Below are 27,689 nucleotides of genomic sequence, written 5' to 3' on the forward strand. Positions count from 1 at the left end.
AAAGACACAAAGAGACTTAACCTGTTGGTGTCTACAGTGGTGGAAAAAGTACTCAATTGTCATACTTGAGTAAAAGTAAAGATATCTTAATAAAAAAAATACTGAAGTAAAAGTGAAAGTCACCAAGGAAAATACTACTTGACTAAAAGTCTAAAAGTATCTGGTTTTAAATATACCTAAGTACAGTGGTGTAAAAAGTACTCAATACTTACTTGAGTAATCATACTTCATACTTTTACTCATCATACTTGAGTAAAAGTCAAAAGTAAAAGTAAATGTTATACATTACATTCCTTATATTAAGCAGTGGTCGAAGTACATAAGTTTCATAAGTAAAAGTATGAAATGTAAGAGCAGTAAATCCAAAAAGCAAAACAGCCAGGCCTTTTATTTGGTTTGAGCTTTTCTGAAAGGTAACGACTTGTGTGGATTCTCAAATAGGCAGCACTTCAAAATACATCTCTTACAGACAAAATAGAATTATGCCTTAACAATTAAGGAATATAGCCAGTAAACCTAAGCACTTACAAACACAGTCACTTTGCTTTAGAAAAAATAGAACCCTATTCATAGGGGAAAAAATTGAACTCGTCAAAAGTACACACAACCTCATTGTAGGAATATGAGGACATCACCACTGATGGAACTGTATCAGAAATCTGTGTGACAGGTCAAGCATTTTAACAAGGACACCTAAAACCTGTGAATTTTACACATAAATTAACAAAATGCATGAGGCAGCCATGTCCTTGTGCTTGCTAGCATTAAGCTGTCATTACGTGAAGTTGAAGAATTGAATGCTCATCATCAGTAAAAATTGTTTTTCAAAGTTTCTGGAATCCAGCCTTGCACTCCTGGGACTGAAAACAAGTCCTGCAGTGCTGAACAGCTGATGCAGGTAAGGGTGTGTTTAACCTCTGAGACAGCTTACAGACTGCCGGGAAGGACTTGAGCAACTCAATTTGATCAGCTAAACAGGCCAGGTATCCGTCCAGCTGTTTGGAGCTTTCTTGTGCTTGAGACGTTTTCATGGCAGAGAAGAAGTCCTCCTCATCTGATGAACTGGTGCCATCACCTAGCTGCAGTAAGGGTTCTTCCAGGTGGTCCTTGATGTAGTCCATTCCTGAACTACAAGGAAGACGGCAATATGAATCATGCAGTTATGAGCCTACATTAATCCATCCCCATCCCATATCCTCTCACTGTCAACTGCGTTTATTTTCAGCAAACTCAGCAAACTTAAGTCCAACAGACATGTGACTAAAATAAATGGAATAATGTGTCCCTCAACAAAGTGGGGTCAAAATCAAAAGTAACAGTCAGTATCTGGTGTGGCCACCAGCTGCATTAAGTACTGCAGTGAATCTCTTCCTCATGGACTGCACCATATTTGCCAGTTTATGCTGTGAGATGTTACCCCACTCTTCCACCAAGGCACCTGCAAGTTCCCAGACATTTCTGGGGGGAATGACCCTAGCCCTCACCCTCCGATCCAACAGGTCCCAGACGTGCTCAATGGGATTGAGACCCAGGCTCTTCGCTGGCCGTGGCAGAACACTGACATTCCTGTCTTACAGGAAATCTTGCACAGAACGAGCAGTATGGCTGGTGACATTGTCTTGCTGCGGGGTCATGTCAGGATGAGCCTGCAGGAAGGGTACCACATGAGGGAGGAGGATGTCTTCCCTGTAACACAGCATTGAGATTGCCTGCAATGACAACAAGCCCAGTCCGATGATGCTGTGGCACACTGCCCCAAAACATGACGGACCCTCCACCTCCAAATCGATCACGCTCCAGAGTACAGTAATCCTCATTCCTTCAACAATAAACGTGAATCCGACCATCACCCCTGGTGAGACAAAACTGCGACTCTCCAGTGAAGAGCACTTTTTGCCAGTCCTGTCTGGTCCAGCGACGGTGGGTTTGTGCCCATAGGCAATGTTGTTGCCGGTGATGTCTGGTGAGGACCTGCCTTACAACAGGCCTACAATCCCTCAGTCAAGCCTCTCTCAGCCTATAGTGGACAGTCTGAGCACTGATGGAGGGATTGTGTGTTCCTGGTGTAACTCGGGCAGTTGTTGTTGCCCTCCTGTACCTGTCACGCAGGTGTGATTTTCGGATGTACCGATCCTGTGCCGGTGTTGTTACACGTGGTCTGCCACTGCGAGGGTGATCAGCTGTCCGTCCTGTCTCCCTGTAGCACTGTTTTAGGCATCTCACAGTACGGACAGTGCCATTTATTGCCCTAGCCACATCTGCAGTCCTCATGCCTCCTTGCAGTATGCCTTAGGGACATTCACACAGATGAGCAAGGACCCTGGGAATCTTTCTTTTGGTGTTTTTCAGAGTCAGTAGAAAGGCCTCTTTAGTGTCCTATGTTTTCATAACTGTGACCTCAATTGCCTACCGTCTGTAAGCTGTTAGTGTCTTAACGACCGTTCCACACAGGTGCATGTTCATTAATAGTTTATGGTTCATTGAACATTGGTGTTAGCTAAAATTTGAAAGCTAACATTAGTTAGCTAGCTAGTTTGACCAGATTTTTAGAGAAAAGATATTTGTCTAGACTAACATTAGCTGACTAAAATGTGCCCAGATTCAGAAACTACCAGTTAACTAGCTTGTTAACAAGGGCACATTTTAGCACCGAGGTAAAGTTGGTTTTATATTCACACATTCGGACATTCATCAGACATTCGGCAAAAACCATTTAAAATGGTAAAAATCAATAACTAATTCACCGTTTGTCAAAGAAACATCAAACTAGGTATGATTGAATCTATAAATGTTTTTACTTTTACAACCTTTGTTTTGAGGAAAAAAATCCAGTTTTGACTTGATATAAATACACTACAGTTCAAAGGTTTAGGGTCACTTTGAAATGTCCTTCGTTTTGAAAGAAAAACATTAAAATAACATCAAATTGCTGAGAAATACGGCGTAGACATTGTTAATGTTGTAATTGACTATTGTAGCCGGAAACTGATTTTTTTATGGAATATCTACATAGGCATACAGAGCCCCATTATCAGCAACCATCACTCCTGTGTTCCAATGGCACGTTGTGTTAGCTAATCCAAGTTTATAATTTTAAAAGGCTATAGAAACCCCTTCTGTAATTATGTTAGCACAGCTGAAAACTTTTGTCCTGATCCTTCTTTAGACCTGTTGAGTATCTGGAGCATCAGCATTTGTGGGTTTGGCTCAACATGGTCAGAAACAAAGGCTTTCTTCTAAAACTCGTCAGTCTTTTCTTGTTCTGGGAAATGATGGCAATTTCTTGTGAGAAATTGCCAAGAAACTGAAGATCTCGTACAACTCTGTGTACTACTCCGTTCACAGAACAGTGCAAACTGGCCCTAACCAGAATAGAAAGAGGAGTGGGAGGCCCCGCAACACAAATGAGCAAGAGGACAAGTACATTAGAGTGTCTAGTTTGAGAAACAGACGCCTCACAAGTCCTCAACTGGCAGCTTCATTAATTATTACCCTAAAAACACCAGTCTCAATGTCAACAGTGAAGAGGCGACTCCGGGATGCTGGCCTGCCTAGCAAAACAAGTTCCTCCAGCAGCGTGCCAACTCGCCGATGTTGCTTGCATATTTTTTCCAACATAATTCGTTTTTCCTTCCAGCTTCAGATTGATTTGATTCCGTAGCGAGTAACGAAGGTGTCAGAGGAAATGTATCGGAGGAAAGTATATTTTTTCGATTTTGCTGTAGTGAAGTAAAACTAAAAGTCAGCAGAAATATAAATAGAAAAGTAAAGTACCGATACCCCAAAAAACGACTTATGTACAGTAACAAAGTATTTCTACTTCATTACTTTACACAACTGGGTGTCTAAACCTCTTTTCCTTGGCGTGCAAACCTAGCTTGCTTAATGATAAGCCATAATTATGACAATAGATATTAGGAAAAACTAACCAATCACATTCTGTACATTCCTGCACATTGAATAAACTTAAATAGTATGTATATGCACACATTAATAAACACACTAAAATACTATGCAAATACAGTGCATTCCGAAAGTATTTTGACCCATTAACTTTTTCCACATTTTGTTACGTTACAGCATTATTCTAAAATGGATATTTCTTTCATCGTCAATACCCCCTCACACAAAACCCCATAATGACAAAGCAAAAACAGGTTTTTAGAAATGTTTGCAAATTCTTATTTTTTTAAACACGGAAATATCACATTTACATAAGTCTTCAGACCTTTTACTCTGTACATTGTTGAAGCACCTTTGGCAGCATTTACATCCTTGAGTCTTCTTGGGTATGAAGCTACACGCTTGGCACACCTGTATTTGGGGAGTTTCTCCCATTCAACTCTGCAGATCCTCTTAAGATCTGTCAGGTTGGATGGGGAGTGTCGCTGCACAGCTATTTTCAGGTCTCTCCAGAGATGTTCGATGGGGTTCAAGTCTGGGCTCTGGCTGGATCACTCAAGGACATTCAGAGACTTGTCCCGGAGCCACTCCTGTGTTGCCTTGGCTGTGTGCCTAGGGTCATTGTCCTGTTGGAAGGAGAACCCTCGCCCCATTCTGAGGTCCTGAGCTCTCTGGAGCAGGTTTTCATCAAGGACCTCTCTGTCCTTTGCTCCGTTCATCTTTCCCTCGATCCTGACTAGTCTCCCAGTCCCTGTCGCTGAAAAACATCCCCACAGTATGATGCTGCCACCCCCATGCTTCACTGTAGGGATTGTGCCAGGTTTCCTCCAGACGTGACGCTTGGCATTCAGGCCAAAGAGTTCAATCTTTGAAAGTCCTTTAGGTGCATCTTGCAAACTCCAAGCGGGCTGTTGTGCCTTTTACTGAGGAGTGGCTTTGGTCTGGCCACTCTACCGTAAAGGACTGATTGGTGGAGTTCTGCAGAGATGGGTTTTTTTTCCAGAGGAACTCTGGACCTCAGTCAGAGTGACCATCGGGTCTTGGTGGAAACAGGATGCACCTGAGCTCAATTTCGATTCTCGTAGCAAAGGGTCTAAATACTTATGTAAACGTGATATTTCTGGTTTTTGTGGGGGGTTTTGCCAAAAATCTAAAAACCTATATTTTGACTTTGTCATTTTGGGGTATTGTGTGTAGATTGATGAGGGAAAAAAATATTTAATCAATTTCAGAATATGGCTGTAAAGTAACAAAATGTGGAAAAAGTCAAGGGGTCTGATTACTTTCCGAATGTACTGTACATGCACACAAGACACACACACACATGTACACACTCATGCACACACAAACAAACACACACAACTACACATCTTTCCATGAAAGGCCAAGTCCTAGGCCTGGTTAATGTAATTGCTTTTCATTGATCCTGTCTGATCAGGTGACTACTGTTCATCCTTTTACAGGAAGCCAATGCCAAGCTCCTCTGTCTGTGGGGACATGAGAATGTGCTGACCTCTGTCTCCCATTCCACGTACCAGAATGATACCATTGGGCATTCAAACCTTCACTGTTAAGGCAAGGATGCAAGCTCTTCCCGACAAATATAACCTAGCTCTCTGGTACCCTGCAAATCATGTCCCATTTTGTATTCTACAAGAGTCAAATGTCATGGAGTCTGTTGCCAATGTTGTTAATGATTGTATAAACAGCAATCATTTGTACATTGCTAGACATGACCGCCTTGTCGATCTGATAGCCAGCGAGGTGAAATAGGTGGTCTCACCAACAGCACACATCCCGAAACATTATTGTGTAAGAGGAAGCTGGTTTGAAGTTGATGATGTGTTTTCCCGTGTGCCAAGTACTCCAGATGTTGTTGTTGTGGGGGAAGGCCAGAGGGAGGTGCTCATTTTGGAAGTGGGCTGCTCATTTGATGGCTACATGGAGCATGCCTTTGCCGACAAGCTTCTTAAATAACAGCCCCTCGTGGCACTCTTGGACAGCCTCTGGTTTAGGTGCAAGCTGGTGGCACTGATATTTGGCAGTCTCGGCCACATGCACAGGCTTGCAGTGCGTGTTCTCCAGATTGTGGGCCTGCCAAAGTCTAAGGCAAAGCTATTGGCTAGGTAATCCTCTGTTTCAGCTGTCGTGGGCAGCCTAGCTGAGCTCTTAGAAAAAAGGGTTCCAAAATAGGGGAAAGGGGAAAGGGTTCTATGTGGAACCAAGTTGTAGGTAGCACATTTTTTATAAGAGTGTGTTTGGAGAAGGAGGTGCTTTCTTTACCCTTGAACCAAGCATACAGGGACCTTCTTTTTTAGTGTAAATTTGATTGATGTATTCAAATAAAGTAAGAGAGAGAGAGAGAGAGAGAGAGAGAGAGAGAGAGAGCGCTTGCATTTGTCAGTTCTCATATGACCTCATCAACCCACAAGGCCATGTTTGTGTGTATGTAGGGTTTCATGACTTTAAACTAAACATGGAGACAATTCATACTGTGGACAGACAGATACTTTATTAACCAAGAGGAAGAAAGAGGGTCTCTTTGTGTTTTAGATAAGAAACAATAAAAGGAGACTTTGTAAAAGCGTATCATGCAAGACCAAGGATTTGGGGCGATACTCAAAGCTCCTCCCAGAGATCATGTGATGTCAGCATCTGAAGTGTGTGCCAGGCCAGTGTGTGTTTGCCGCCGCAGCGCAGCAGGCCGAGCTGGAAGAGTTTTAAGGATATTTCCGTTTGTTTGAATAACGCTGGCAAGTGCATACCTCCAGGAATATATCTGAAAGAGGGTTTTTAAACATACTCCTGAACCCAACTGGACTAGAGCCATTTGCCTGGAGTCTGGTACTGCCAAATGCATTTGCGCGCACACACACACACACACATGCATAATCGTACACAAGCACACACCCTGCACTGTGTAGACTAGAGCATGTACCATAGAGGGGGTTTGTTAATATGTAGTCCAATTTTTGGTGGTAGCATCTATCAGATCAGAGGTGAGGGTTTAAAATCAGACCAGGCTGCTGAGAGACTCTGAAGAGACATTCTCTGGCAGAGATTAAGATAACATTTCCCCCTTAGAAGATCACAGTTTCCCGCTTTTGATGGAGCAATAAAATAAGGCCCAATTGTCTTGTGATGCTCATTAGAAACATTGACTTTAAATGTGGGGAGAGGTTTTTTTAGCTGTAATTTGAGGGATAGAGTTCCTTTGAAAGTAATTGCATTATTATTGTAACTTAGTGTATTATTTTAGTATAACCTTGACTACAAAGTATTCACTATGTCAAGCTGTGAGGCGATTTCATAAAATAATAAAGCATGATTCTGCTGTTCAGTATTTCAGTCTTTACAAAGCTTTCATGGACACAGTACAAAACAGATTGTATTCACAAAACAATTTGGCTCACCGATCACTTAGCCAGGCCTCGTGTGCTGAAGTATATCTTCCTGTGTGTCTAAAAGGTGTATTATGTCAGGCAATATGAAAGGTAGTCATTTATAAGCTCACTATATAGCAGAAACATCAATGTGACCCCTATTCCGATCAAATGCTGCAAGTTAGGATTAAGAGACTCATACACACTGTCATGTCCTGACCTTAGTTCCTTTTGTATGTTTCTATTTTAGGTTGGTCAGGGCGTGAGTTGGGGTGGGCATTCAATGTTTTTGTTCTATGTTTGGTATTTCTATGTGTTTGGCCTGGTATGGTTCCCAATCAGAGGCAGCTGTCAATCGTTGTCTCTGATTGAGAACCATACTTAGGTAGCCTGTTTTCCCACTCTTGTTTGTGGGTGGTTGTTTTCTGTTTAGTGTATGTCACCTTACAGAACTGTTTCGTTTCTTCCATTTTACTTTGTTATTTTGTTTAGTGCGTTCAGTCAATAAATTATGACGGACATTTACCACGCTGCATATTGGTCCGATCCTTCTTACTCTTCCTCAGACCAAGAGGAGATTCGTTACACACACACCACTTATGTGAAACGTAAAAGAATATCAGACACTAGTGTGTGTGTGTTTGTGTGTGTGCATACAGTGATGCACATTGATAAATTATAACAATATTTCAAACTGTTTACTAATTTATTAGCTATGTAATATCAGTTTATAAGCAGTTAATTAATAAGCAGATCCTTATCTTGTGTGTTAACAATACCCTCTAATCCGTTACCGAAGCAACATCAGCCTTCCTCAACAGCAAGCAGAGCAGGGCGGCCACCGAACAAGCCACAGATAATGTGATGTAAAATGTGTGTGTATGTGTGCGTGTTCAAAGGTGAGACCTTGGGTGATATCGTGGCATAGGCTTCCTTTACCTCCTATACACACAGAGGAGGATTTTATTTTATTTATTTAACCAGGTAGGCTAGTTGAGAACAAGTTCTCATTTGCAACTGCGACCTGGCCAAGATAAAGCATAGCAGTGTGAACAGACAACACAGAGTTACACATGGAGTAAACAATTAACAAGTCAATAACACAGTAGAAAAAAAGAGAGTCTATATACATTGTGTGCAAAAGGCATGAGGAGGTAGGCAAATAATTACAATTTTGCAGATTAACACTGGAGTGATAAATGATCATGTACAGGTAGAGATATTGGTGTGCAAAAGAGCAGAAAAGTAAATAAATATAAACAGTATGGGGATGAGGTAGGCAAAATTGGGTGGGCTATTTACCGATAGACTATGTACAGCTGCAGCGATCGGTTAGCTGCTCAGATAGCAGATGTTTGAAGTTGGTGAGGGAGATAAAAGTCTCCAACTTCAGCGATTTTTGCAATTCGTTCCAGTCACAGGCAGCAGAGAACTGGAACGAAAGGCAGCCAAATGAGGTGTTGGCTTTAGGGATGATCAGTGAGATACACCTGCTGGAGCGCGTGCTACGGGTGGGTGTTGCCATCATGACCAGTGAACTGAGATAAGGTGGAGCTTTACCTAGCATGGACTTGTAGATGACCTGGAGCCAGTGGGTCTGGCGACGAATATGTAGCGAGGGCCAGCCGACTAGAGCATACAGGTCGCAGTGGTGGGTGGTATAAGGTGCTTTAGTAACAAAACGGATGGCACTGTGATAAACTGCATCCAGTTTGCTGAGTAGAGTATTGGAAGCTATTTTGTAGATGACATCGCCGAAGTCGAGGATCGGTAGGATAGTCAGTTTTACTAGGGTAAGTTTGGTGGCGTGAGGGAAGGAGGCTTTGTTGCGGAATAGAAAGCTGACTCTAGATTTGATTTTAGATTGGAGATGTTTGATATGATTCTGGAAGGAGAGTTTACAGTCTAGCCAGACACCTAGGTACTTATAGATGTCCACATATTCTAGGTCGGAACCATCCAGGGTGGTGATGCTAGTCGGGCGTGCGGGTGCAGGCAGCAAAAGGTTGAAAAGCATGCATTTGGTTTTACTAGCGTTTAAGAGCAGTTGGATACCACGGAAGGAGTGTTGTATGGCATTGAAGCTCGTTTGGAGGTTAGATAGCACAGTGTCCAAGGATAAAAGATAACTAATATAATGACCATGGCATAATGAAGGCTTGCTGATGTCCATGATTTCCATGGTTTCCACTATCCATATGAGAGGCTAAAATAAGCTTTGTCTGGACAAACATTAGCAACCGACCGAAAGAAATTGCCCAAATACAACACAAACCCTTATTCCCATGTTCAAGTCGACATGGCCAAGATTATAATCTCCAGGCAAATTAATAGATGAAACACATTTTTCTCTTTTTTTAATGGTGACCAGTTTAGGAGCAATTTCCCTAATTCATGAAATTATTTAGAAAGTGATGTAACGTCCATTTCTTTTTATGTTGAAAGCAAAAGCAGCATCTAGTCTTGGACCTTTCGGAGCTGCTAATGCAGCACAACAAAATCAAAGTCTTCAAAAGAGCTTTTCATTCCACATAAAGTTGATGAAAACCTGCGACTGACCTCAGAATATGATTAGATTACATCAGCTAGTAGGCAACAAAAAAATAAAATAATACAAAACAACAATAAATAATGAGTAGTTGTTGTGATCTTCCAAAATACATGCCTGTTCTAATCTGTCCTGAATCAGAAGTCTATATTTGCCCATGTCATGCCCTTTGTAATATTTCGATGGGTAATACAACAGCATCTTGCAAGGTACACAGCAATATGCCTAATAGTGCACATTTAAAAAAAAAAGTGTTGGGACAACACATTCTATGTCGTTTTGGCTCTGCACTCTTGCACTTTGGATTTGATATGCGGGTAAAGTACAGACTGCCAGCTTTAATTTGAAGGTATTTTCATCCATTTTGGGTTAACCGTTTAGAAATTACAGCAAAAGTATTGGGACAAATTCACTTATGTGTATTAAAGTAGTAACAAGTTAAGTATTTGGTCCCATATTCATAGCACACAATGACTACATCAAGCTTGTGACTACACATTTGTTGGATGCATTTGCTGTTTGTTTTGGTTGTGTTCCAGATTATTTTGTGGCCAATAGAAATGAATGGTAAATAATGTAGTGTCATTTTGGAGTGACACAACTTTTATTGTAAATAAGAAAATAATATGTTTCAAAACACTTTTACATTAATGTGGATGCTACCATGATTACGGATGATCCTTAATGAGTTGTGAATAATGTGAAAAAGTGAGAAAGTTACAATATCATACCTCCAAGACATGCTAACCATTACAGAAAAAATGGGGGGGGGGGGGGGTATGATATTTGTGCGTCTGTAAATTTAAAATCCAAAGTGCTGTAGTACAGGGCCAAAACAACTAAATATGTGTCACTGTCCTTCACTGTATTGAGCAATTTCCATAATCTGTTACATTGGGTTTACTGATTGACCTGCTATCAGTGATTGTTGTGAGATGAGCATGGTCTATTTTCACTGCTGTGGTACATTCCATAGACACTCAAACCCACTCCTCATCCACTCACTCTCAGTAAATGAAATAACATTTTCACATGCTTCGTAAACAAGAGTGAAATGCTTACTTACGGGCCATTCCTAACAAAGGAGAGAAAAATAATATTGAGAAATAATATAAAAATAAAAACGTAATAATAACATTTATAATAGATACATAAGGAGTAATGATAACTCTATACTATATATACTATATACAAGGGGTACCGGTACCGAGTTGATGTGCAGGGGTACGAAGTGATTGAAGTAGATATGTACATATAACTAGGAATAAAGTGACAGATAGTAAATAGTAGCAGTAGCAGTAGCATATGTGTTGAGTAAAAAAGGTTACTGCAAAAAGGGTCAATGCAGATAGCGCAGATACCTATTTGGTTCACTATTTAACTAACTATACTGAACTAAAATATAAAGCAGCATGCAACAATTTCAAAGATTTTACTGAGTTACACAGTTCATAAGGAAATAAGTCAATTAAAAGAAATTCATTAGGCCCTAATCTATCGATTTCACATGACTGGGCAGGGGTGCAGTCATGGGTAGGCCTGGGAGGGCATAGGAATATTGTCCCCAGCAATATTCTTGATATGCCACACCTGTCAGGTGAAATGCTCACTAACAGGGATGTAAACGGGTGTGCGAACACTTCTGGGATTTTTTATTTCAGCTCATGAAACATGGGACCAACAATTTACATGTTGCAATTATATTTTTGACATAAGATAGCAGAGTGAACAGTCTATGACTTGGGTAGCTGGTGTCGTTGACAATTTTTAGGGCCTTCCTCTGACACCGCCTGGTACAGAGGTCCTGGATGGCAGGGACCTCGGCCCCAGTAATGTACTGGGCCTGTACGCACTACCCTGTAGCACCTTCCTGTGATGCAGCCAGTCAAGATGCTCTCAATGATTCTGCTGAATAACATTTTGAGGATCTGATGACCAATGCCAAATCTTTTCAGCCCCCTGAGGCTTTGGCGTGCCCTCTTAACAACTTCACAACCTGTCTAGTCATCGTCGGCAATCAGGCCTACCACCTGACGGTGTTGGAGTCATGCGCGGCCATGCATTCGTGGGTAAACAGACAATACAGGAGGGGGTCCCCGTGTTGAGGGTCAGCGTGGCGGATGTTTTGTTGCCTACCCTCATCACCTGGGGGCATCCTGTCAGGAAGTCCAGGATTAAGTTGCAGGGGAGGGCACTTTGGTGTTGAATGCTGAGCTGTAGTCAATGAACAGTATTCTCAATTAGGTGTTCCTTTTATCCAAGTGGGAAAGGGCAATGTGGAGTGCAATAGAGATTGCATCATCTGTGGATCTGTTGGGGCGGTATGCAAATTGGAGTGGGTCAAGGGTGGGACAAGGGTGTCTGAGATGATGGTGTTGATGTGAGCCAACCTTTCAAAATATTTAATGGCTACAGATGTGAGTGCTATGAGGCGATAGTAATTAAGACAGGTTATCTTGGTGTTCGTGGGCACAGGGACTATGGTGGTCTGCTTGAAACATGAAGGTATTACAGACTCGGTCAGGGAGAGGTTGAAAATGTCAGTGAAAACACTTGCCAACTTGTCAGCACATGCTCTGAGTACTTGTCCTGGTAATCCATCTGGCCCTGCAGCCTTATGAATGTTAACCTGTTTAATCTTGAAGCTAGGGGGCACTATTTTTATGTTTGGAAAAATAATGTTCCCAAAGTAAACGTTCTATTTCTCAGGACCAGTTACTAGAATATGCATATAATCAACAGATTAGGATAGAAAACACTCTAAAGTTTCCAAAACTGTCCGAATATTGTCTGTGAGTATAACAGAACTGATATTGCAGGCGAAAGCCTGAGAAAAATCAAACCAGGAAGTGGCTTCTATTTTGAAAACTCCATGTTCCATAGCCTCGCATTGCTCCATTTAAAGGGATATCAACCAGATTCCTTTTCCTATCGCTTCCTCAAGGTATCAACAGTCTTTAGACATAGTTTCAGGCTTTAATTTTGAAAAATGAGCCAGAACGATAACATCGCGTCTAGTAGTCACATGAGTTTTGCCCGCGCAACATAATTTGGACAGCCATTGTTTTCCCGTCTCCTACTGTGAAAGACATTTGCGGTTGATATATTATCAATTATATATATTAAAAACAACCTGAGGATTGATTATAAAAAACGTTTGACATGTTTCTGTGGACATTACGGATATTATTTGGAATTCGTCTGCATTGTCGTGACCGCTCTTTCCTGTGTATTTCTGAACATAATGCCCCAAACAAACGGAGGTATTTTGGATATAAAAATCATCTTTATGGAACAAAAGGAAAATTTGTTGTGTAACTGGGAGTCTCGTGAGTGAAAACATCCGAAGATCATCAAAGGTAAACGATTAATTTGATTGCTTTTCTGATTTTCGTGACTAAGCTACCTGATGCTAAGTGTATTTAATGTTTTGTCATGCGATCGACAAATGCTTGGATTGCTTTCGGCTGTAAAGAATCATTTCAAAATCTGAGACAACAGGTTGATTAACAAAAGGCTAAGCTGTGTTTTGCAATATTGCACTTTTGATTTATGCTGTAAAGCATAATTTAAAAATCTGAGACGACAGGTGGATTAACAAAAGGCTAAGCTGTGTTTTGCAATATTCCACTTGTGATTTCATGAATATGAATATGTTTAGTAATAATATTTGACTGAGGTGCTATGCTATTCAGTTGCTGATGACAATTATCCCGCTTAAGGGATGGGTAGCGTCAACAAGTTAATGGTCTTACTCACATCATCGTCCGGAACAGCTCGTGCTCTCATGCAATATTCAGTGTTGCTTGCCTCGAAGCGAGCATAAAAAGCATTTAGCTTATCTGGTAGGCTCGCGCCACTGGGCAGCTCGCAGCTGGGTTTCCCATTGTAATCCGTGATAGTTTGCAAGCCCTGCCACATCTGATGAGCATCAGAGCCAGTTAGTAGGATTCGAGCTTAGTCCTGTATTGTTGTTTAGCCATGTTGATGGTTTGTCAGAGGGCGTAGTGTGATTTCTTATAAGTGTCCGGGTTAGTGTCTCACTCCTTGAAATTAGCAGCTCTAGCCTTTAGCTAAGTGAGTATGTTGCCTGTAATCCATGGCATCTGGTTGGGAAATGTACAGTGCATTCTCTTCCCTTTTTCCACATTTTGTTACGTTACAGCCTTATCCTAAAATGTATTAAATAAAAACATATCCTCATCAATCTCCACACAATACCCCATAACTACAAAGTGAAAACAGGTTTTAGAAATACCTTATTATTCAGACCCTTTCCTATGAGACTCGAAATTGAGCTCAGGTGCATCCTGTTTGCATTGATCATCCTTGAGATGTGTCTACATCTTTATTGGAGTCCACCTGTGATAAATTCAATTGATTGGACATGATTTGGAAAGGCAAACACCTGTCTGTATATAAGGTCCCACAGTTGACAGTGCATGTCAGGGCAAAAACCAAGCTATGAGTTCGAAGTAATTGTCCGATTTTGTCGGCACAGAATTGGGGAAGGGTCCCAAAGAATGTCTGCAGCTTTGAAGGTCCCCAACGTCCACAATTCTTAGTGCCAGCATCGGTTTGTGGTGGTAAATGGACAGCTACTCAAATACTCTCTTGGTAAATAGTATAGTCTACCATGAGGTATTCTAACTCAGTCGATCAGACTTCCTTAACATTGCACAACAGCTGTTGTTTAACAAAGAGGTACAGAACACGTCAGAGCCGGTGTTGTAGGATTTGAACTTACCCGATGCTGCTTTACTGTCCTGCCGATGCATAGAAAAACCAGCTAGATGTGTATTATGCAGGTCCTTGTTCAGACAAGCTTCTAACAAACGTAGGATATTACAGTTCTTCAGGTCCCATTGACAAGGTACTCTTGAACATAGCTCGTCCAGTTTTTTCTCCAGTGAATGTACATATGCCAATAGACAGAGGCTAGAGGCGGTTTATTTACTTGCCGCCTTAGTTTCATCAGGGTGCCTGAATGTCGGCCTCTATAAATGCCGTCTCTTTCTCTTCCGAGTGTCGGGGATTAGTGCCTGGTCCAGGGTAAGCATTATGTCCTGCACCGCCGACTCGTTGAAGTTTTTTTTTATTTTTATTTTTATTTATTTCACCTTTATTTAACCAGGTAGGCTAGTTGAGAACAAGTTCTCATTTGCAACTGCGACCTGGCCAAGATAAAGCATAGCAGTGTGAGCAGACAACAAAGAGTTACACATGGAGTAAACAATTAACAAGTCAATAACACAGTAGAAACCAAAGGGGGAGTCTATATACAATGTGTGCAAAAGGCATGAGGAGGTAGGCAAATAATTACAATTTTGCAGATTAACACTGGAGTGATGAATGATCAGATGGTCATGTACAGGTAGAGATATTGGTGTGCAAAAGAGCAGAAAAGTAAATAAATAAAAACAATATGGGGTTGAGGTAGGTGAAAAAGGGTGGGCTATTTACCAATAGACTATGTACAGCTGCAGCGATCGGTTAGCTGCTCAGATAGCTGATGTTTGAAGTTGGTGAGGGAGATAAAAGTCTCCAACTTCAGCGATTTTTGCAATTCGTTCCAGTCACAGGCAGCAGAGTACTGGAACGAAAGGCGGCCAAATGAGGTGTTGGCTTTAGGGATGATCAGTGAGATACACCTGCTGGAGCGCGTGCTACAGATGGGTGTTGCCATCGTGACCAGTGAGCTGAGATAAGGCGGAGCTTTACCTAGCATGGACTTGTAGATGACCTGGAGCCAGTGGGTCTGGCGACGAATATGTAGCGAGGGCCAGCCGACTAGAGCATACAAGTCGCAGTGGTGGGTGGTATAAGGTGCTTTAGTGACGAAACGGATGGCACTGTGATAGACTGCATCCAGTTTGCTGAGTAGAGTGTTGGAAGCCATTTTGTAGATGACATCGCCGAAGTCGAGGATCGGTAGGATAGTCAGTTTTACTAGGGTAAGCTTGGCGGCGTGAGTGAAGGAGGCTTTGTTGCGGAATAGAAAGCCGACTCTTGATTTGATTTGATTTTCGATTGGAGATGTTTGATATGAGTCTGGAAGGAGAGTTTGCAGTCTAGCCAGACACCTAGGTACTTATAGACGTCCACATATTCTAGGTCGGAACCATCCAGGGTGGTGATGCTAGTCGGGCATGCGGGTGCAGGCAGCGACCGGTTGAAAAGCATGCATTTGGTTTTACTAGCGTTTAAGAGCAGTTGGAGGCCACGGAAGGAGTGTTGTATGGCATTGAAGCTTGTTTGGAGGTTAGATAGCACAGTGTCCAAAGACGGGCCGAATGGTGTCGTCTGCGTAGAGGTGGATCAGGGAATCGCCCGCAGCAAGAGCAACATCATTGATATACACAGAGAAAAGAGTCGGCCCGAGAATTGAACCCTGTGGCACCCCCATAGAGACTGCCAGAGGACCAGACCAGCCCTCCGATTTGACGCACTGAACTCTGTCTGCAAAGTAATTGGTGAACCAGGCAAGGCAGTCATCCAAAAAATCGAGGCTCCTGAGTCTGCCGATAAGAATATGGTGATTGACAGAGTCGAAAGCCTTGGCAAGGTCGATGAAGACGGCTGCACAGTACTGTCTTTTATCGATGGCGGTTATGATATCGTTGAGTACCTTGAGTGTGGCTGAGGTGCACTTGAGTGTGGCTGAAGTACAAATCTTCATCCAAATCGAGGTTAGTGATCGTTGTACTGGTGTCCAGAAGTTATTTTCGGTCATAGGAACCGATGGCAGAAATATTTATGTGCAACAAAATTGAAGACCAGAGCGAAGAAACCTTAATCCGTGCCTTAACTATTTTAAATTACAATTTCAATGGGGTGATGTCAGATTTGGGAAGTGCCAAGGATTCCGTTTCAATTTTTTCCCCTTTTAGTAAGAGACCACTGTACGAATGACGGTAAGGACCATTTCAATGTAAGATTTTTTTTATGTACATTGTTAGCTCTTTTGTCAACATTGTTATTGGAGTTATTTACAGTGAGGCAAAGATGTTTTTAATCCATTTTTTATTGAACCTTTATTTAATCAGTTAGTCTCACTGAGATCAAAATACCTCTTCCTGTAACGGATGTTGTCGGGAGAAAGAGAGGAGGACCAAAGCGCAGCGTGGTAGGTGTTCATGATGATGTTTAATTAAATCTCAGAACACTAAACAATAAATGACAACGTGAATTTACAAAACCGAAACAGTACCGTGTGGCAACAAACACTCACACGGAAACAAACACCCACAAACCAAAAGTGAAACCCAGGCTACCTAAGTATGATTCTCAATCAGGGACAACAATTGACAGCTGCCTCTGATTGAGAACCATACTAGGCCGATCTCAAAAACCCACATAGAAAAACAAACAGACTGCCCACCCCAACTCACGCCCTGACCATACTAAAACACAGACAAAAACAAAGGAACTAAGGTCAGAACGTGACACTTTCTCAAGGGAGTGTATGCATATGTTTGTGTGAGCGAAAGACAGAGAATGAGAGAATGACAGAATGTATGTGAGTTGAGCAGCCGAGTTCAGCAGAGCCTTGAGCTGTAAACCAGGTCAAGTTTGCCCTCTACAGGTCATTGTCTTGTGTTCCAATCAAGTCACTCACTCCATTCACTTGTTTTTCTCCACAGGTACAGTATATTGGGGGGGGGGGGGTCAACATGTACAAATCAACCGCATGTTTTACATACAGAGATTGCTATACCCCAACATCGTAGGTTTAAAACAATAAAACATTGTTCAAAGAAATTATACTTTATAACTAGGTTGTGGGATATCAGACAAAGGACAGAGTGACCTCATTGCTAAATAAGAATGAACTGATGTTCTAAAACATGACACATGACCTTATAATAAGGCCAAACTACCGTACACATAGAAACGTGTTACTATATGTGGGGTGAATGTTGGAATAATGACCAGTGTCTTTAATATTATTTCAGACATAATATACTTTTAGTGTAAAACAATTATTAAAGCTAAATGTATCTTTCATGCCAATGGTCACTATTGGTGCAAAATACTGTATTTTTCAGTAAACGGTAGGGGATGTCAATGTCAAGGTATAAAACATGTATGTGGCCAGTAGACCTAGCTTGGCTGATGCGCGACCCACGTCACTACGAGAGCCGGGGTCAGCCGGACTAAAGTAGACCTACTTAGTAGAATGTTTATTTGTAACAAAGATTTGTAAATGAATGTTATTTAAAGGCATGCATAGTAAAACTTTTGAGACATTATCCTATTTGCATTTTTTTTACTGAACTGTAAGAATTGTCTATTTCCCCAGCAGTTGGTTAACATTAGCCGCCTGCACAATGGAATTTCCTATTTAATCCAACCAAACCTTTATTAGAGCAGATTGCTTTCTAGCCTACTTCAGAAAGTCCATAGCTTGACAGCAGTAGGGGTAAGATGAACACATGAACCCCTCACTAACACGTTTCCACGTTAACCAGCTGTCCCCCTGCGGTTTCTGACTCGGCCAAACCTTTGAAATGTCTTTTCAAGGCATGAAAACACAACATGTTCACAGCTTTGGTAAAAATCCTATTTGTACACTGTAATTACACTTTGAGAAGTTGCAAAGTTTTGTGTTTCGAAAGCTTTACTTTTTCTCCTCATTTCTGATATTTATTAGGGTGCAAATGAGGCTCTCTGTTGATAAGAACAAAGAGGTTTCTGATTATGTTGCTGCTGTTATCAAGGGAAGCAATCAGGAGACCTCAGGCAATAATTTTAACAAAAGTGAGACACATTTGCTCATAGCAAACAGGCCTGTGTATGTGTATCAAATCAAGTTTTATTTGTCACATACACATGGTTAGCAGATGTTAATGCGAGTGTAGCGAAATGCTTGTGCTTCTAGTTCCGACAATGCAGTAATAACCAACGAGTAATCTAACCTAACAATTCCACAACTACTACCTTATACACACAAGTGTAAAGGGATAAATAATATGTACATAAAGATATATGAATGAGTGATGGTACAGAACGGCATAGGCAAGATGCAGTAGATGGTATCGAGTACAGTATATACATATGAGATGGGTAGTTTAGTTTAAAGTGGCTAGTGATACATGTATTACATAAAGATGCAGTAGATGATATAGAGTACAGTATATACAGTGGGGAGAACAAGTATTTGACGCACGCCAATTTTGCAGGTTTTCCTACTTACAAAGCATGTAGAGGTGTGTAATGTTTATCATAGGTACACTTCAACTGTGAGAGACGGAATCTAAAACAAAAATCCAGAAAATCACATTGTATGATTTTTAATAAGTAATTAATTTGCATTTTATTGCATGACATAAGTATTTGATACATCAGAAAAGCAGAACTTAATATTTGGTACAGAAACCTTTGTTTGCAATTACAGAGATCATATGTTTCCTGTTGTTCTTGACCAGGTTTGCACACACTGCAGCAGGGATTTTGGCCCACTCCTCCATACAGACCTTCTCCAGATCCTTCAGGTTTCGGGGCTGTCCCTGGGCAATACAGACTTTCAGCTCCCTCCAAAGATTTTCTATTGGGTTCAGGTCTGGAGACTGGCTTGGCCACCTCAGGACCTTGAGATGCTTCTTACGGAGCCACTCATTAGTTGCCCTGGCTGTGTGTTTCGGGTCGTTGTCATGCTGGAAGACCCAGCCATGACCCATCTTCAATGCTCTTACTGAGGGAAGGAGGTTGTTGGCCAAGATCTCGCGATACATGGCCCCATCCATCCTCCCCTCAATACGGTGCAGTCATCCTGTCCCCTTTGCAGAAAAGCATCCCCAAACACGGCGAGTGGAGTTTAGACTAAAAAGCTCTATTTTTGTCTCATCATTCCTCCTCTCCCATTCCTCCTCTGGATCATCCAGATGGTCATTGGCAAACTTCAGACGGGCCTGGACATGTGCTGGCTTGAGCAGGGGGACCTTGCGTGCGCTGCAGGATTTTATTCCATGACGGCGTAGTGTGTTACTAATGGTTTTCTTTGTGACTGTGGTCCCAGCTCTCTCCATTTTCTAATAATTGCACCAACAGTTGTTGCCTTATCACCAAGCTGCTTGCCTATTGTCCTGTAGCCCATTCCAGCCTTGTGCAGGTCTACAATTTTATCCCTGATGTCATTACACAGCTCTCTGGTCTTGGCCATTGTGGAGAGGTTGGAGTCTGTTTGATTGAGTGATTGGACAGGTGTTTTTTTGTTGTTGCAGGTAACGAGTTCAAACAGGTGCAGTTAATACAGGTAATCAGTGAAGAACAGGAGGATTTCTTAAAAAAAACACAGGTCTGTGAGAGCTGGAATTCTTACTGGTTGGTAGGTGATCAAATACTTATGTCATGCAATAAAATGCAAAATCATACAATGTTAGTTTCTGTATTTTTGTTTTAGATTCCGTCTCTCACAGTTGAAGTGTACCTATGATAACAATTACAGACCTCTACATGCTTTGTAAGTAGGAAAACCTGCAAAATCAGCAGTGTATCAAATACTTGTTCTCCCTACTGTACATATACATATGAGATGAGTAATGTAGGGTATGTAAACACTATATTAAGTGACATTGTTTAAAGTGGCTAGTGATACATCAATTTCCATTATTAACGTGGCTGGAGTTGAGTCAGTATGTTGGTAGCAGCTACTCAATGTTAGTGGTGGCTGTTTACCAGTCTGATGTCCTTGAGATAGAAGCTGTTTTTCAGTCACTCGGTCCCTGCTTTGATGCACCTGTACTGACCTCGCCTTCTGGATGATAACGGGGTGAACAGGCAGTGGCTCGGGTGGTTATTGTCCTTGATGATCTTTATGGCCTTCCTGTGACATCGGGTGGCGTAGGTGTCCTGGAGGGCAGGTAGTTTGCCCCCGGTGATGCGTTGTGCACACTTCACTACCCTCTGGAGAGCCTTACAGTTGTGAGCAGAGCAGTTGCCGTACCAGGCAGTGATACAGCCCGACAGGATGCTCTCGATTGTGCATCTGTAGAAGTTTGTGTGCTTTTGGTGACAAGCCGAATTTCTTCAGCCTCCTGAGGTTGAAGAGGCGCTGCTGCGCCTTCTTCACAACGCTGTCTGTGGGTGGATCAATTCAGTTTGTCCGTGATGTGTATGCCGAGGAACTTAAATCTTACAACCCTCTCCACTACTGTCCCATCGATGTGTATAGGGGGGTGCTCCCTCTGCTGTTTCCTGAAGTCCACGATCATCTCCTTTGTTTTGTTGACTTGAGTGTGAGGTTATTTTCATGACACCACACTCCGAGGGCCCTCACCTCCTCCCTCTAGGCCGTTTCGTCACTGTTTGTAATCAAGCCTACCACTGTCATGTCGTCCGCAAACTTGATGATTGAGTTGGAGGCGTGCATGGCCACGCAGTCGTGGGTGAACAGGGAGTACAGGAGAGGGCTCAGAACGCACCCTTATGGGGCGCCAGTGGTGAGGGTCAGAGGGGTGGAGATGTTGTTACCTACCCTCACCACCTGGGGGGCGGCCCGTCAGTAAGTCCAGTACCCAGTTGCACAGGGCGGGGTCGAAACCCAGGGTCTCGAGCTTGATGACAAGTTTGGAGGGTACTATGGTGTTAAATGCTGAGCTGTAGTCAATGAACAGCATTCTCACATAGGTATTCCTCTTGTCCAGATGGGTTAGGGCAGTGTGGTTGCGATTGCGTCGTCTGTGGACCTATTGGGGCGGTAAGCAAATTGGAGTCGGTCTAGGGTGTCAAGTAGGGTGGAGGTGATATGGTCCTTGACTTGTCTTGACAAGCACTTCATGAGCTCAGTTACCTTAGCTTTCTTGGGAACAGGAACAATGGTGGCCCTCTTGAAGCATGTGGGAACAGCAGACTGGGATAAGGATTGATTTAATATGTCCGTAAACACACCAGCCAGCTGGTCTGCGCATGCTCTGAGGCTGGGGATGCCGTCTGGGCCTGCAGCCTTGCGAGGGTTAACACGTTTTAAATGTTTTACGTCGGCTGCAGTGAAGGAGGGTCCGCAAGTTTTGGTAGCGGACCGTGTCAGTGTATGTGTGGGCAGAGTTGTGTGTTTGTGTAGGTGTACAGTAACAAGTTTGAAGTACATATATGGCATCCTACCTCCTTTATTGTGCTACTCATAGACCTTTCTAAATGTGGTTATATTTCCTGCTGAGAAAAGGTTCATGTGAGAGTACTGATGGTAAAAGTCTATTTGTTTTCTGTGTGGGTGTATGATGGTACCTTTATTGGAACTGACCTCTCCCAGAGTTGCTTCCTATGCAGGTGAAGCAGTAGGGGAGATATGTTGTCTGGAAATACTCCTCTCCAGTAATCAATAAGACTGCCCAGTTCCCCTGCCCTGGCTCACCCCACAGAGTCTTCAGTATGATGAGAATGAAAGGTGGGAGAAGGATAAGAGAGCCTGGAATCAGACACAGATAAAGCATTGTTATTCATGCAAAGAGAAGCAAAAATACTTGTTTCCTGGAAATTGTACTTCAGTGAGGGGAAATTAGAGTAACTAAAATCTGGATTATGCGTCACATATAACAAGCTGCAGTGGAATGTGATAATATTTACAAATGGAAAGAACTATAAGTACTTTAAGGTTATGGAATATATGTGTGCGTGCATGTGTCCTTATTAGGTATACCACTTCCACATTGACCTGCCAACTCCAACTATACAATACACCTAAATGCTGACAAGCAGTATTTTTGTGTTGATATAAATGTAGAAATTTGAAAAAAATACATATATATTCTCCATTATATCCACCGGTCCTGTTGATCTTTTCATTCTGTCTCGATTGATCTTAATGGTGGGCGGAGGAATAAATACAATTTAAGAATCTGATTACAACATCTTCTTACTTGCCTTGTGTTCAATTTCTCTGGTGTTGACACACTGCACATCTCAGCGAATAGGATCAGTTATTCATCATGCATGGAATCTCAATTTCATGAAAATGTTCAACATTTCCAGTGAACAAAAAAATATAATCAACATGTAAAGTGTTGGTCCCATGTTTCATGAGCTGAAATAAAAGATTGCAGAAATGTTCCATACAGAAACATCTTATTTCTTTAAATGTTTTTGTACAAATTTGTGTAGATCTCTGTTAGTGAGCATTTCTCCTTTGTCAAGATAATCCACCTGACAGGTGTGGCATATCAAGAAGCTGATTGAACATCATGATCATTACACAGCTGCACCTTGTGCTGGAGACAAAAGGCCACTCTAAAATGTGCAGTTTTATTAACACAACACAGATGTCTCAAGTTTTGAGGTAGTTTAATTGGCATGCTGACTGCAAAAATGTCACCCAGAGTTGTTGTTAATTTTTCTACCATAAACCCCCTCAAGTCATCTTTGAGGATTTTGCAGTACGTCCAACCGGCCTCACAACCACAGAACTCATGTAACCATGCCAGCCCAGGACCTCCACATCCGGCTTCTTCACCTGCAGGATCATCTGAGACCAGCCACCGGACAGCTGAGGAAACTGTGGGTTTGCACAACCAAAGAATTTCTGCACAATTTGTCAGAAACCGTCTCAGAGAAGCTCATCTGTGTGCTCGTCGTTCTCACCAGGGTCTTGAACTGACTGCATGTCGGGCATAATAACCAACTTCAATTGGCAAATTCTCACCCTCGATTGCCACTGGCATGCTGGAGAAGTGTCCTCTTCATGGATAAATCCCGGTTTCAACTGTACCAGGCAGATGGAAGTAACTAAAATAAACTTTTATTGTTAAATAAAATGTACTTTAATTCATTGTCCTCCTAGAGTTGCTGAATCTCCTCTCTACTTCAGTTTGCTCCTCAATTCATGCACCTTGTTTGGAAAGCGAGGTAGTGTCAATGATCCCTTCCCTTGGAAGTATGCTGCATCCAGACCATTCTGACCCATTTGTCAGAGACCATTCTGTCATGAGTGAGAATGTGGTCAGTGTTTTAGTTGCAGCATACTTCCAACCCATATTTCCTTCCTACTTCAGTCAGTGGGTGTGAGGAAGCACAACGTGGTCTCAGAACATTTCGTATTATTCTGTACGTAAATCCTAGAAACTCCATTTAGTATGATAATCTATGTTACTTTTCTTATGGTATGTATTAACTTTTTATGGCTGCAGGGGCAGTATTGAGTAGCTTGGATCAAAAGGTGCCCATTGTAATCGGCCAGCTCCTCAGTCTCAGTTGGTAAAACACGCATATTATTATTAGTATTGGATAGGAAACACTAAAGTCATCAAAGGTAAATTATTAATTTGATTGCTTTTCAGATTTTCGTGACCTGATGCTAAGTGTACTTAATGTTTATCGTGCGATCGATAAACTTACACAAATGCTTGGATTGCTTTCCCTGTAAAGCATAATTTCAAAATCTGAGGCGACAGGTTTTCCTATCCTGTGTTTTCCTATATTGCACTTGTGATTTCACAAATATAAATATTTATCGTAATATTTATTGTATGTAGCACTATGCTATTCAGCGGTTGTTGATTAAACTTATCCTGATATCGGGATTGCAGCCATAAGTTAACAGCATAGTGTCGACTAAACACCTCCGTCTACAAATGGATCCTGGACTTCCTGACGGGCCACCCCCAGGTGGTAAGGGTAACCAACAACACATGTGCCACGCTGATCCTCAACACAGGTGTCCCTCAGTGGTGCGTGCTTAGTCCCCTCCTGTACTCCCTGTTCACCAGCGTGGCCAAGCATGACTCCAACACCATCATTAAGTTTGCTGACGACACAACTTTGGTAGACCTAAACACTGACGATGAGACAGCCTGTAGGGAGGAGGTCAGAGACCTGGCATTGTGGCGCCAGGACAACAACCTCTCCCTCAACGTGAGCAAGACAATGGAACCGATTGTGGACTACAGGAAAAGGAGGGCCATTCACATTGACAGGGCTGTAGTACTTGGTCCAAACACACCAAGACAGTCATGAACAGGGCACAACAATGCCTATTACCCCTCAAGAGACTGAAAAGATTTGGCATGGGTCCCCGGATCCTCAAAGTTCTCCAGCTGCACCATCGAGAGCATCCTGACCGGTTGCATCACCGCCTGGTATGGCAACTGCTCTGCATCTGACCGTAAGGCACTACACAGGTTTGTGCATACGGCCCAGTATATCACTGGGGCCAAGGTTCCTGCCATCCTCGACCTCTATACTTGACGGTGTCAGAGGAAGGCCCATAATATTGTCAGACTTCAGCCACCCGAGTCATACACAGTTCTCTCTGCTACGGCACGGCTGGAGCGTAAAGTCTAGGTACAAAAGGCTCCAGCTTCTACCCACAAACCATAAGACTGCTGAACAAATAGTCAAATGGCTACCCGGACTATTTGACTTGCCTAGTTAAATAAAGTTTATAAAAAATAAAAAATAAATTAAAAAAATTGCACTGCTGTTTATTATTGATGCATAGTAACTTTATTCCCCTATGTCTTCACTGTCATTTTCAACCTCTCCCTAGCTGAGTCTGTAATACCTACATGTTTCAAACAGACCACCATAGTCCCTGTGCCCAAGAAAGCGAAGGTAACTTGCCTAAATCATTACCGCCCCATAGCACTCACATGGTTAGCCATGAAGTGCAATGAAAGGTTAGTCATGGCTCACTTCAAAACCACCATGCAAGAAACCCTACACCCACTCGAATTCGCATACCGCCCCAACAGATCCACAGATGACGCAATCTCAATCGCACCCCCACACTGCCCTTTCCCACCTGGACAAAATACATCTGCCACGCTGATCTTCAACACCGGGGCCCCTCAGGGGTGTGTACTTAGTCCCCTCCTGTCCTCCCTCTTCACCCACGACTCCAACATCTTTTTTAAGTTTGCTGACGACCATAAGACTGCTGAACAGCTAATCAAATGGCCTCCCTGACTATTTACATTGACACCCCCCCCCCCCACACACACACTTGGTAAAAGACCAAGTCCATATAATGGCAAAACAGCTCGAATAAGCAAAGAGAAAGGGCAGTCCATCATTACTTTGAGACATGAAGGTCAGTCCATCTGCAATTGCAGTCGCAAAAACCATCAAGTGCTATGATGAAACTGGCTCTCATGTGGACAGCCACAGGAAAGCAAGACCCAGAGTTACCTCTGGTGCAGAGGATAAGTTCATTAGAGTTACAGCCTTAGAAATTGCAGCTCAAATAAAGGCTTCCCAGAATCAGAACCGGCCGTGATTGGGAGTCCCATAGTACGATGCCCAGCGTCGTCCGGGTTTGGGCGATGTAGGCTGGTATTGTAAATAAGAATTTGTTCTTAACTGACTTGTCTAGTTAAATAAAGGTTAAATAAAAATAAATAAAATAAAATGAAATCAACTGTTCAGAGGAGACTGCGTGAATCAGGCCTCATGGTCGAATTCCTGCAAAGAAACCACTACTAAAGGATTACCAATAAGAAGAAGAAACTTGCTTGGACAAGAAATGGACATTAGACTGGAGGAAATCTGTCATTTGGTCTGATGAGTCAAAATTTGTCTTCGTGAGATGCAGAGTAGGATGATCTCTGCATGTGTGGTTCCCACCATGAAGCATGGAGGAGGTGGTGTGATGGTGTGGGGGTGCTTTGCTGGTGACACTGTCTGTGATTTATTTAGAACTCAAGGTACAGTTAACAAGCATGGCTACCATAGCATTCTGTAGCGAGTTTTTAGGAGCAATAGATGTTACTGTCACCACGATTGTTGACATTCCATCAATTTTGAAATGTTAAATTAAAAACCCCACTGAATGGAATTAAGTCCTCATGTTAAGTCATAATAACTCTGTCCTGCCCCAAAATACCTATTTCCTACCTGCCCAGCCACAAACAAACCTTTCCCTCCTTTCTGCTTTTCCCAGTAATACTGCCCATTCCCTCTCCCCAAGCTAGAATCCCCCATTTCCCAGGTGGCTGTGTGGTGTTCTTGTACCTGCGGGAATGGAATTAAGTCCTCTTGTTCCAGCCAGGTTTGGCCAAGAGGTCCAAAAACTTAGACACATCACCGTGACAGGTCTGCAGCGTTCTGGGAAGGAAAGAGGGAACAGATGGTTTCAGGGTTTCTCTCGTTCAGAGGACATTTCAGACCGAGTTTGAAATCATTCACATGTGGCGTGGAAGTGCAGGTTAATACATTCTGAAATTAGGATTTTGAATTGATGCTGCAACATTCTCAGTGTGACATCCATTATGTCATCGTCATTGCTCTTTCCAGTTTAAACCCCCTCAGAGCCACGAGGTAACGTCAGAGGCCATTTGACAAATTCTCCAGAGGCTTTACAAGTTATTATAACAGTACGTTTACAACAACACACAATCAAGAGCACAGTCCAGTAGAGTATAGTACACACCCTGCGTCCTTACTTTAGTGTCCAAGAGAAACACAGAAAAGGACCATACATCCATTCATACATGCAACCATTCCCACTGTTTGTTTTTTTAACTGTTTTCTTAAATAAATAAATAAAAAGACAAAACATTAGAGAAAGACACCTGTGTAGGCTTTGCCTTAGCTTATCACGTGGATATTCGTAGTTGTTAACAAAAGAATATGGGACTATGGGGTGGCTGGTTGGGTACAAGAAGCATCATTGTCTTACTTTCTCCACTTGGCCACAAACTTGTGAACGGATACGAAGCCAGTCCTGTCACCTCCAGAACTGAACAATGGAGCTTTCCAGTAGAGAGGACACTCGCACACCTGGAGAAAGAGAGATGAGAAGGGGTAAGTGTCAGATCACTTTACTATCCTTGACAGGTCACATGTAATAGAAATGTGTCAAACAAAATATGGTCCAGCTACCCTCTTAAGTGCTCTACATTATCCTTCAATAGGGTGAGCTATAT

At 42.3% G+C, this 27,689-nt stretch overlaps 1 long non-coding RNA gene across 1 annotated transcript; it reads right to left on the reverse strand.

The window, feature by feature from the left end:
• Positions 1 to 366: 366 nt before the first annotated feature.
• Positions 367 to 27,689, reverse strand: LOC116354394 (uncharacterized). The gene is made up of 4 exons (XR_004203597.1): positions 27,443 to 27,689; positions 26,776 to 26,868; positions 22,060 to 22,240; positions 367 to 1,128 (listed from the first exon to the last, which is right to left on the reverse strand). It is a non-coding gene; the product is annotated as an uncharacterized LOC116354394 (long non-coding RNA).

The sequence above is a fragment of the Oncorhynchus kisutch genome, linkage group LG2, assembly GCF_002021735.2.
Source record: "Oncorhynchus kisutch isolate 150728-3 linkage group LG2, Okis_V2, whole genome shotgun sequence".
In the NCBI taxonomy this organism is placed as follows: Eukaryota; Metazoa; Chordata; class Actinopteri; order Salmoniformes; family Salmonidae; genus Oncorhynchus; species Oncorhynchus kisutch.